General features: G+C 35.6%; 1 protein-coding gene across 16 annotated transcripts in view; it reads right to left on the bottom strand.

Moving 5' to 3' along the window:
• Positions 1 to 494, bottom strand: part of LOC144963412 (uncharacterized) — a 59,541-nt gene extending 59,047 nt beyond the window's left edge. For 9 of the 16 annotated variants that reach the window (XM_078897408.1, XM_078897401.1, XM_078897410.1 and 6 more), the window contains exon 1: positions 114 to 216. The gene's annotated coding sequence lies outside the window, so the exon portion shown is untranslated. Of the gene's footprint in view, positions 1 to 106 lie in introns of all 16 variants that reach the window. The other 7 variants (XM_078897412.1, XM_078897406.1, XM_078897414.1 and 4 more) reach the window with 2 other exon arrangements.
• Positions 495 to 12,944: the final 12,450 nt, after the last annotated feature.

Raw genomic sequence — 12,944 nt, 5'->3', positions numbered from 1 at the left:
ACATCGGTTGATACACTATCCAAATCAATTGCTATGAAATAAAATTTAAGTACACTACTAAAATAAAACCACATTAAACATCTATTGTAAAGGAGCGTTAAAATACCACTTGCATCTCAATGAACTTTCAACGTGTTACATCCACAACGGATTCCCCCAGACAGTACAGTGTAGTGTCAGTGAATGAGGAGAAAAATACAACTCAGTTCGGCAATCTAAAAATATCGGATTTTGTGATTGGTCTAGCCTCATTGATTGCGATTATATTTACCAGATTTACTCCCTGCCACGTAACTAGGTTCGTCAGCGAAATATAGGCATGTTTTCAAAGCATTTTGACGTTTTGGACAAATCTAGCTAAATTCGTAACTCTATCGCATCTAATGGATGCAACTGAGACGATAAATTTGTGATATCCATTACAAATTACCCAAATCTAATGAAGAAAACTACAAGGTGGAATGGGATCGAAAGATAAACGCCATCTGTTTCCCGTTTTCCCTTGTAGTTTCGGTTTTGCAACGCTTCCTGTCGCTAGGTATTTCCATAGATTTATATTTTGAGATAAACAAAAATTTTATGTCACGCTTGAAAATCATAATCCTTCTACGTGTCAGATGTATATAAGGCTACGGCAATGCAATATATTGCTTCTTCCCTTTCTTATAATAGCCACAAGGCAAAGATGAAACATAGTATTTCACAGACATTTTGAAAAATCAATTGATATTTCGTTTGTATATTATATAAAGCCCCTATATGAATATGTACCTACCTGAACAGTGTACATATTTACATTCACGTCATTGTGCACAGTACTACCACTGTACCACACCCTTAGAAATCAATTAAACTTCTTGCTACAAAATGAAGGTTATTTTTTTTTTAATTGACATGGACTATGGCAAGATTCGAACCTTGAAATGCCACAGCCACAAACCATAAACCACAACATGGCTTATCAACGTGTACACGTCGTTTATCATCCATTTTCATGCGTACTCCCAGTTACCAAAAGAACAATTCAGATGGGAATCTGAAATAAATTTAGTACAAATATATATATGCACGCACACACAAGCACACCACGCATACACACACACACACACACACACACACACACACACACACACACACACACACATATATACACATCGCGTCGTGGAACATACAGTACCCTTCTCGAAATTCATTTGCTTAAAATCTACGTGCACCGTTATAGTCTGATACATGCATATATTATTATTTCAAATAGTAGGCTCCTCGCTTCAAATCTACTTGCACCGTTATAGTCTGATACGTGCTTATATTATTATTTTAAATACTAGGCTCCTCGCTTAAAATCCATCAAAACATCGAAAATCTGTTTCAAATCAAGTTTGTTTGTTTTTAATTTTACTGCGTTCGCTCTTTTAGTAACGATGTCAATGTAAATGCGGCGATTGTAGCCAAAATAATAACGTCATTTGGAAAATTAATAACACAACTACATTATTATGCGGAGTGATATAGATGAAGTTAATTGAGTTTACAGTTAAAATTATCATAATGTTGAAATGAAAGCTTCTGTTGAAGTGTAAGAAACAAAAAACACACTCTCTCTCTCTCTCTCTCTCTCTCTCTCTCTCTCTCTCTCTCTCTCTCTCTCTCTCTCTCTTTGTTTCTCTTTCTATGAAGGGAATTACTCAAAGCTGATGTTAGAAGTACTGGTTAAATTCGAATTCTAAGCTCCAGGTTGTCTCGGACATAATACCGTTTTGAGACGACAGGTCACAATTAGATAACACATATAAATAACACATCGTCTCCAAATCGTATAGAATGACGAAATTGACGTCACTCAGCTCTTTATTATTGTGTCTAGCCAGCCATTTTTGTGAGTACTCTCACTAAATTGTATTAATCAGACTATAAACAATTAAAGTTACACATAGTTTTGTATGTTGGTACGTCATCATATCCGTCTGGCGGATGTTGTGAGTTTCTTAACTAAACACATATTATGGACAATTTAACATTTTAAAAAAATAATTTAAAAACTGTTTGGCAACCCCTTCCCTCCAGCATAATACCAGTGTGACGCTAGGAGTCACATATTATTATTAACTGCATATCACAACATTTATTTTGACATCACCGTCAAAACATAATATTAAAATTTAACCCTTTAACACGATAATTCTCATTGTCTTTCAAACTTTGTTCAAACTGTCTCTCTTTATTGTCTTTATTATTACTAATACTTCTCCTCCTTTTCCTCCTCCTCCTCCTCCTCCTCCTCCTCCTCCTCCTCCTCCTCCTCCTCCTCCTCCTCCTATTACTACTAACTACTACTACTACTACTACTACTACTACTACTACTACTACTACTACTAAAACTACTAATACTCCTCCTCCTCCTTTTCCTCCTCCTCCTCCTCCTCCTCCTATTACTACTACTACTACTACTACTACTACTACTACTACTACTACTACTACTACTACTATTACTACTACTACCACCACTACTACCATTACTACTACTACTACCTCTACCACTACTACTACCTCTACTACTACTACTACTACTACTACTACTACTGCTACTACTACTACTACTACTACTACTACTACTACTACTACTACTACTACTACTACTACTACTACTACTACTTCTACAACCCGTGCGCACTAACATTGCCACCCTGGGTTCAAAATGACACAGCAAATTGTACACTTTGTACACACTTGACATAAACAATTGTTACATTTTAATAGTTGAAAGCCAGAGGCGTAGCTGCCTGTTAAGATGTATACAATCATGAAAAACTCACATGAGGAAAATTTAAAGAATTTCTCCAGAGAGGCGAAGCGCGGAATTCTTTTTCATGGCATGAGGTGAAAAGCAATATTATTAATAGATTGCCAACAAAACAGGAACTCAGAGTGAAGAGGACAAATTAAAAATTGTCATTTTGGTTTTGCACCTCTTGTATCTGAAAACTGCGGTTCCTTTGAAAGATTATACCGTATAAAAAATTACACGGAATCTGATGTTAAAGAAGTTTTAGAAAGTTTCAAAGTTTATTTAATCGTAGGCCAATCTTCGTCAATAATTCATACAATTTGATGACAACATACATGAAAGTGAGAAAAAAATTGTAAATAGGACCAAAAAATTAAATGATACCATTAATAACCACAAAAAATACAACAACGGTAATACCACCAATAATAATAATAATAATAATAATAATAATAATAATAATAATAATAATAATAATAATAATAATAATAATAATAATAATAATAATAATAATAAATACAGAAGCACAACGTCAATAGTATCTGGTATTGTTTTTATAAATGAGGAGCCAGCTTATACCCCATTTGTTGACAATAAAGAAGATGGGAATACTCTTCAACAGTCGTAACGTCACTTCCTTCCTAATGACGCATGGTAACTTAGTAACACTGGCTCTAAACTATCGGAACATAAAAACGTATCCAGAGGGAAAAAATCCCATAAATTTGATCATGTTTTGACTTTTACACATTCTGATCACAAGGCATATGAAAAGTTCTAGCCAGCATGAAGAATAAAAAGTAATGATTTTTTTTGTTTAGAGCCAAGATGGCCGCCGTTGCCGGGTGGCGTGACATCAGACTACTGAATCCAATTATATCATGGTAATTCTGTTTCGGATAAAGTGATAGACATTTAGGAACACTAGGTGTGATAAATGCTTTGGCCTGAGTGATCTTTATCTTCGTTTACTCGGGAAATTCCATCAGAAATAGCCCATCCCCTTTCTATCTTATTTAACACATTTCTATCGCTAATTAAAGTTCTAGAAGATTGGAATTTTGCGAACGTTGCCGTCATTTATCAAGGGCAATAGAAACGAACATAGAAGTTACAGACAGACATATTAGTTTAGATTCAATTACATTTCACATTATCACACTCAAAGCCCCCCTCCCCAGTGAACATAATTCAAGAATGGTAAACATGTACCCTGCTCGATGGGTGACCAGTGGGTTTTGTGTGACCTTTATGAGTTGTCTTGCTAAACAGTGGGTTATGTCTTTGTGAAAGGCATTTCTCCATGTCCTATCGAGTTCGGAGGACCCCTGGTTTTTTGGGGTTTTTTTGTTGTTTTTTTTTTTGTTTTTTTTTTTTTTTGTTTTTTTTTTTTTTTTTTGTTGTTGTTTATTTTGTTTTGTTTTGTTTTTTTTTTTTGTTTTTTTTTTTTTTGTTTTGTTTTTTTTTGTTTGTTTTTTTTTTTTTTGGGGGGGGGGGGGGGTTAAACATCATAAGCACCTCACGGGCTGCTTGTGTCGTCCAATAGATTACATGTCCGTTGTGCACCAGGGAAGAGATACCTTGCGACATTAAACGCTATGCGCTTTTTTTTTTCAACACGGTTAAGTATAGTACAATTTAAATGATAATATTGTTACATTATTTCAAACACTAATTCAAACAACTTGTTTTTACAACCCAAAATTATTTGCCAAGCTACGCCACTGAATGCAACTTTGTGAATATTTTCCCTAAAGAGAATCAACACACCGTTACTGTAAACATTTTAAAGTTTGAGTCATATTTTATTGCAAACCATGAAAAGATCAAAGGAATTCGGCATTGTGAGAAAACTATTTGGTCTATCATAACGTCGCCATCGTTAACATATTAGCCTGACACAACACCCTCTAGGACTGGTAGTTTTTTGACATCATTTTTTAGGTTTTTGCACCGTGTAAAGAAATGCCTTCTATATAACAAAGGGAGATATTTGTCATACCCACCAAGGTCTCGGGTAGAATCCAACCCATATAATTAAATGATTTATGAGTGTAGGATGGGTGTTGGAATAGGGACTCCCTTGTATTCGCCGTGGGTGGTGTATACTATGAAGGCAATGAAAGAACGGAGGGTTATCATGTTCCATCAGTGTTAAGACACCCTCATCAATCTTATGCATCAACCGAGATACCGTTAGATACCCTGTCCTATGTTTCGGCTTGGGTCGATGTTCAACTGGCAGTCTGCGATTAGAGGTCGAAGAAGGAAGACCTGTACAGCCTGTGTGTTGGCTGGAATTCTGTTTGGCTATGTTGAAGCCACAGTGAAAAGGGCCCAAAGTGGCCAGTATTTTATGTCGCACCCGAATATGGGCTCTCAGGCGATATGTGTTGGGCCTGTGTGTTGGCCAGCATTGTGTTTTAGGCTGTATTGTAGCCGAAGTGGGCCTAATATGGCCAGTATTTTGTGTATCGTACCCGGTTATGGGCTCTAAGCGATATTGTGTTTTTGTAATTTGTGCTCGGTGAGATTATATAAATTTATAATATTGTTTTGATGTGCTGAGTAATCATCAAGTGATTAAGTGATTAATATCGTAAAATTATTTCACTTATCTTAAAGTTTAAAATAATATTAAGTTTTATTGTTTTATTGAATAATTAATTCAATGAGTTAAATTGTGTTAAAATTGAGAACGTGACCTCAGTTAAATGAATTATTTTTAAGTAAATAATAATTGATCACTTACGCTATCATTGTGTCTATGTTAATTTCATTTTTACTAATACTAATATATCTATATCTATCTTCTAATATAGTGAAGAGCTGACGGGGCTAGGACATAGCGCCCGGTAAATGCGTTTGCATCTTTGAACATTGTTATTTTGACGGGGCTAGGACATAGCGCCCGGTAAATGCGTTTGCATCTTTGAACTTTGTAATTTTGACGGGGCTAGGACATAGCGCCCGGTAAATGTGTTTTGAACCCTTTTGAACAATATGATTTTTGAGAAATATGAACAAAATACAATGTAACGTTTGTAAAGATGAGGAAGTAACACTCGATCTATGTGTTTTATTAGGAACAATTTTGGATTTGAACAGGCTGGAACACCGCACCCTGTGTGAACAATTTTGTTGATTAATTTTATTCTCCTTTCGGAATATGAACAGTTTATTTTGACCCTATATGACTTGACTTGACTTAGATGCCTTTCGCGTCTCGACCGAAAGATCGGGTCGCCTTGGCTGTTTCCAGTATTTCCTGTGTGAGGTGTCTCCAATATTGCCGGTCCTCTGCTAGGGTTCTCAGATTTTCAAGGTCCCCTGCCGTTATGAGACTAATGCTTTGTCCAAGTGTTGTGAGGTTTTTGTTTAGGATCACAGGGAGTGTTGTGATCGGTCTTCCTCTGAAAAGGTTCCCGTGTTTTTGGAAGTATCCCGACATGGCTTGGTTTGCTGGTATGTTTTTGTCCCTGCGTAGTATGTGACCGAAAAGTTGCCATCGTTGTTGTAAAATGACCCTATATGTAATTAATAATTTCATTATTAGTGGGAATTAATGGAACGGTTGGAACCTGGGTGAAGTATAGTTTATTTTGGTTAAAACTTACATGAATTTTATATTGCATTACTACTTTTTACTTGTATGTACTTTTGATTTTTCCTGTCAATATATGCAATGTTATTCTCTTTTGCTCAATAACTATGAGCTGTTCCCCTTTCTTTTACTTTAAATAAATAATAATGGCTCTCTTGTCAGATACGGTGTTCTGTTGGTGATTGTAACGTCCACGTCTACCTCTCCACACTTTAAGGTCATAAGCGGCCTTCGCATCCATTGCGAGTTGCGAACGCACCTTGTGACACACCGTCTAGTGAGATATCGTTAGCAGAGCTCTGGGAATTAAGTGATTCCATTGGTTGAACTATTGAATACAACTTACGATTTGTTTTCTTTTGTGGCCAAAGACTTGTCTTTTTGGCGTCATTTTTTGGTCAGTGTTTCCGGATAAAGACGTCGGGCACGGGAAAAAAAAACAAACTAAGAATAAAGAGAAAAGCCGGTTGACCTACTCATACCAAGCACCCGACGTCCTCTGCCTTTTTTTTTTTTTTTTTTTTTTTGTTTTTTTTTTTTTGTTTGTTTTCGAGCTTGGTATGGTAGGTCTACCGGCTTTTCTCTTTATTCTTAGTATTTTGTCCGTGCCCGACGTCTTTATCCGGAAGCCGGCAGAAGATGGCTACAGATAGACTCTGACTTCATGGGCCTAATGGATCTGAAGGATACATGCCGACAAGCCGCATCAACTGGTTATCCAGATTGTGAGCATTTATCACGATGTTTTGGCGCAGTTACTTAAAGAATTATATACTAAAGCGACTTAAGTGTTGCTGAAGCCCGAGTCGCACTTCTCTTTGTGATTTTTTCTCTCTCGACCCTCTCTCCGTCCATCAATGATTGGGACGGTGAGATGAAAGATTATCGCGTCCTTCCAAAAGGATAGCAAGCAATTAGTACTGTTCTTCTAACGGTACAGAAAATAGCCCACTCAACGTAGTCGTAAAGATGCATGTCTGTGTCTGTGCGCGCGGATATTGTGTAATTATATATGCATAATGTGTGTGTGTGTCTGTGTGTGTGTGTTTGTGTGTGTGTGTGTGTGTGCGTTTCTCTGTGTGTTTGCACCATGTGTAAAAGTAATCATTAAATGACTGTTACTGTGTCATTTTCACTTCGCGAGCCAACACAGATCAACAAGTCCACCTACTTCATTTAAAACACATCACATGTTCATGTTTGTTTAGTTTGTGGACGAGCAAGCTGTCAAACTTGACACGGACAATTTATGTCACTGTGACATGACAATATTTATTAGATCTGCTGTGGTGGTAAAACGATTATCTAACAACAATGACGACCAATAATAATAGGCCTGTTTTAATGTTTAACCCTTTGACAACGAGGCTGATTTCTTATGAAACCATACTTTCTCATTTTTATTTACTAATAAGAAAGGGAAGAGTAACTAATCACAAACTGTGTTTTTTTCCTAGTACCAGTACCAACTAACTGTTTGTATTGCTTTTCGTTGATGGCATAGAAAGGGTCTGTTTGCGAAAAACCTCACTTAGGATGTTAAGACATTTTTTTAAAAAAGAGCTTTATATAGCGCAATATCCACTAAATGTGCTCATAGCGCTTTACAAGGGGTCCCTGGTCAACAGCAACATTTAACATGTAGGACGGGAGACATGCCGCCTGTTAAGCGATATTACAATTTTTCGGACAAAGACAACGCTGTTAACGGTCAGGTACTCATTTTACACCTGAGTACGTGAGAGAATGTGAGTAAAGAGCCTTTTCCAAGGACTCAACTATGCGCCGAACGCGAGGCTCGAACCCAGGATCTTCCGATCCGAAAGCGAGTGTCAGACCACAAGACCACATAGACTTGATGCATTAAGTAAAGTTGTGAAAATATGTCATAATGCATGAAATAGCGTCTTTCATCATCTATCGTGGTAGTTCTAGATTCTACGAAAGATGTCTATTTCTTTAAGAAATATTCATTTATTTATAAGTCATACTAAATACTAAAATGTGCAAGATTTTTAAAAAATTATTATATTTTGGTTATTTTTTTACGCTTCATCCGCAAGTCAAATAATGCTTTAGCCATGGGCAGGTAATACGTCACTTTGCCCTTAATGATGATGATGATGATGATGATGATGATGATGATGATGATGATGATGATGATGATGATGATGATGATGATGATAATGATAATAATAATATAAAAATACAACAACAACAACAACAAGAACAACAACAAGAACAACAACAAAAAATAATAATAATAATAATAATAATAATAATAAATATTAAATGTGCCCTGCCGTCTCAAAACGTCATCACGTCGGAGTGGAGTTAGTGGGGGAATAAATAATAAAATAGCAATTTCGATAACACTACAGTCGAATTAACCACAGTTTGTGGTTACTCTTCCAGCACGTGCTTGGGAAGACCACAGCATTCCTGCATCCAGTTGAAGAAGAAGAAGAAGAAGAAGAAGAAGAAGAAGAAGAAGAAGAAGAAGAAGAAGAAGATGAAGAAGAAGAAGAAGAAGAAGAAGAAGAAGAAGAAGAAGAAGAAGAAGGAGGAGGAGGAGGAGGAGGAGGAGGAGGAGGAGGAGGAGGAGGAGGAAGAGGAGGATGAGGAGGAGGAGGAGGAGGAGGAGAAGAAGAAGAAGAAGAAGAAGAAGAAGAAGAAGAAGAAGAAGAAGAAGAAGAAGAAGAAGAAGAAGAAGTTAAAACTACCAGAAACGTGAGATTTTCGTTTTTGTTACTACTTTAAGTAAATAAATGTGTTCCACTGCCCCATAACGGTATCACGTCGGAATGGCTTAAATGAAGAAAAGTGACAACAGAGTCAAAATGACCAGAAATTTAATTTTTTTGCTGTTTGAAGTTGAAAAAATAAAATTCTCTTTTTTGTTATGATGATTTTTACTCAAATTTTACGAATAAGATCCAAAATTCTAATTTAAGCACCATGTTCACCACGACATAATATTGTTTTGAGACGATGTGTCACATGTGCGGCTATGTGATCTAGTGGTATGACACTCGCCTTCGGGTCGGAAGGTCATGGGTTCGAGTGGAGTACTTGGAAAATGATCTTTACTCACGTCCTCTCACCGTACTCGAGTGTAAAATGAGTACCTGGCTGTTAACAGCGTTGTCTCTGTAGGGGAAAAATATATATAATAACGCCTAACAGGAGTCATGCCTCGTCTTACATGTTAAGTTTTGATGTTGATTAGGGACCAAACGCGATTTGAGCATAAAATCTCAAATTATTATATTATATTCATTGCCCTCGTTTCAGCAAGAGCCAAGTTTTCTATATCTAATTTGACAATAAATTCAAATTTCAGTATCACATAATACAACATTACCGATATTATTATGTGGCGGTTTTCATAACCAAAGCAATAGGGAATGAGATTAGCGGAAGAGTAGCGTCCCTTGATTGGACGTCACCTTACAGAGAAACCGTCAATTTGGTTTTACGCATGCGTCTCTCTCGTCCTCGCTTTCGGTGAAGTGTCTCAAGCCGCGGAAGCGAGGACGAGAGACCCATGCGCACAACCAGCATGACGTTCTCTCTCTAATAACTTTTCCGCCGTGACGTCCAATCAAGGGACGCTACTCTTCCGCTAATCTCATTCCCTATAGAAACGTGTCATTCGTGCAGAAATGCCATATGATAATGTGTAGAGTAGTGTCGTGTCAACAATGACAGCACGATGAAATAAGAATGGAATGCATGGTGCGCAGCGACTATTACGAGCTTACATTTGTGTGGCGTGCTGGAAAAATAAAAAAAATAACAAGGCTGATATTTATTCAATAAATTATAATATTATGCATCCTGCATCCATCCAAGGGACTCCCAACAGCTCAGTTGGTAGAAAATACTAACGAAAGAGTGAAAATAGAGAGGCTTCGTATGGAAACAATACAGACAATGGACGTTTCGGATACAAACCTTTCGTCAGCACAACAATACACAAATCAACGTGGAAAACAAAAACAAAAATAAAATGCAAAATAACTTGTATCGTCTGTACTCAATGGTGGTTGCAGTATGAATGAAACGTTAAAATAATAATAATAATGATAATAATAATAATAATAATAATAATAATAATAATATAATAATAATAATAATAATAATAATAATAATAATAATAATAATAATAATAATACTAATAATAATAATATGATAATAATAACAATAATAATAATAATAATAATAATAATAATAATAATAACAATAATAATAATAATAATAATAATAATAATAATAATAATAATAATACTAATAATAATAATATGATAATAATAACAATAATAATAATAATAATAATAATAATAACAATAATAATAATAATAATAATAATAATAATAATAATAATAATAATAATAATAATAATAATAATAATAATAATAATAATAATAATAATATAATAATAAAATTATAATAATAATAATAATAATAATAATAATAATAATAATAATAATAATAATAATAATAATAATAATAATCCCCTCATCCCCTTCATCGAGGTGAATGTAAAGGATACATGAGAGCAATGAGACTAGATTATCTTTGATGAAAGTGAGAGTAGACTTGAGTTGAGTTGCCGAAAGGACTCTCCATCCAGATGTGTTCTCAGCTTTCTCATCAATGTTGGGCTTTTCCACCCTTTTTCATTCTTTGACACTATCTATCCATCCAGCACTTTGTTTACCGCCTTCTCCTTCTCTCCAAGGCCCCTTGCATAATGTTTTTTTTTTTTTTTGTTGTTTTTTTGTTTTGTTTTTTGTTTCTTTTTTTTTTTTTTGCCAAAGTTAGAGAGAGAACGTCATGTTGGTTGTGCGCATGCGTCTCTCGTCCTCTCTTCTGGCAGACGACAGAGATACACACACACACACACACACACACAGAGAGAGAGAGAGAGAGAGAGAGAGAGAGAGAGAGAGAGAGAGAGAGATAAATGACAAAATTTGGTGGATGTGTGGAATCATGTTTGCAAAAGTGAAAGTCAATGAGGGCGTATTATTTGCGGATGGTCTTTTTGTTGTTGTTTTGTTTCTCTCTGCTTTGGCTGGCACTGTTTCCAACACACCTTTCCTTATTTTTTTTATCTTACACTAGTCTATGGTCCCCGACGTGAACTTATTTGCAGGTTTGATAACCCAATTCATTATGGGCTCATTGCTGTAATGTAAATCTGAAAAAAAAAATGACGCAAAATATTGTCCATTACAATGTTAAACTAGGCCCAAAAGCGGGTTCGGATAACAGACCTGTATATGTACTTGATGCTCCCTGATTTGTCACTTTTATTTATGCGTTTTTTGTTCTCACTAATTCCTCTCCCTATTACAGTCAAAATTTGGTATGTTGATCACATCTTTTTAACATTGTTTTGCCAGTTATAACTGTTAACTGGTAAGAATGTAATTTGATAGAACAACCTGCAACCAATACAGGTGCGTATGTTTGTCAGATTGTATTATCGTGTCTTTTGTTTTACCCTCGTTTCTTGTTAATTTGTCAATGGTAAACAAAAGCTTGGGAAACTTAGCTGTTTTGTTGTGATTACGAAGTTACGCACTCACTCGTAGCTCTCTTCTTTGTTACTATCCACTTCCTGTGTTTAAAAGCTAGAAAGCTAAATCATTATAAACAGTATTGTAGACACGAAAGCATTCTTTATGAACGAAAAAATTGCAGAACTTTGAAGCAATTTCATAAAGACATATGAGTTAATCAAATAAGTTGGTAATCCAAAATAAATTTAAAGACGCAAGGGAGGGGTTTATTAACCGTAACAGCCTCTACTACACACTTTACGTTTTTTCAAAGCGCCCTCTGTATGTCGGCCCAATCAATGGTTAAGAGTCGCATCATTGATCAGAGCTGCCAGCTTTTAACAATTTTAAGCTAAAAATAATACACTCTCAATCGGAACAGCACCCACCTCACCTTATTTTCGAATGATTGTGTTGTTTTTAGAATTTCTGAGGATTTCTCTCTCTCTCTCTCTCTCTCTCTCTCTCTCTCTCTCTCTCTGTCTCTCTCTCTCTCTCTCTCATTATTAGTGTCTATTGCATAGGTACTCGAATATCGAAAACTCTGCATTCCATTCTTCAAATTTATTATATACAAAAGAGAAAGTCACTTTAAAGGATGGAAAAGAGCCGCTCTGGACTATCTGTTTCTAGTTAACAAACTTAAAAAGTCAGTAAACTTCAGAAATTAAACCTCCCCATACTCACAAGGGGGACAAGCCATAGACATAGAGAAATATTTATATATTTTTAGGATTCCATATTTTTAACATCAGTGATATAAGCCAATGGACTTGACTTATATTTAATCAAAATTATATTCACCTTGCTTTCTGGGACACTTAAAATTCATTGTCTTTTCAGTGCGTTTATTTTGAATTTGAAATTTTAATACAATATGTACATGAAGCTCATGTCACCAATTCAATCAATTCGAGGCGAGTGGAAACTTGAATCGTGCTCGTTCCAGCACAATATTTGGCATTTTGGATAAAAATTATCTGGT

Source organism: Berghia stephanieae, chromosome 1 (assembly GCF_034508935.2).
Source record: "Berghia stephanieae isolate SIO BIC M18660-M18661 chromosome 1, UCSD_Bste_1.3, whole genome shotgun sequence".
Classification (NCBI taxonomy): Eukaryota; Metazoa; Mollusca; class Gastropoda; order Nudibranchia; family Aeolidiidae; genus Berghia; species Berghia stephanieae.
Note: the sequence above shows the minus strand (reverse complement) of the source record. Positions and strands in the feature narration are given on the sequence as shown.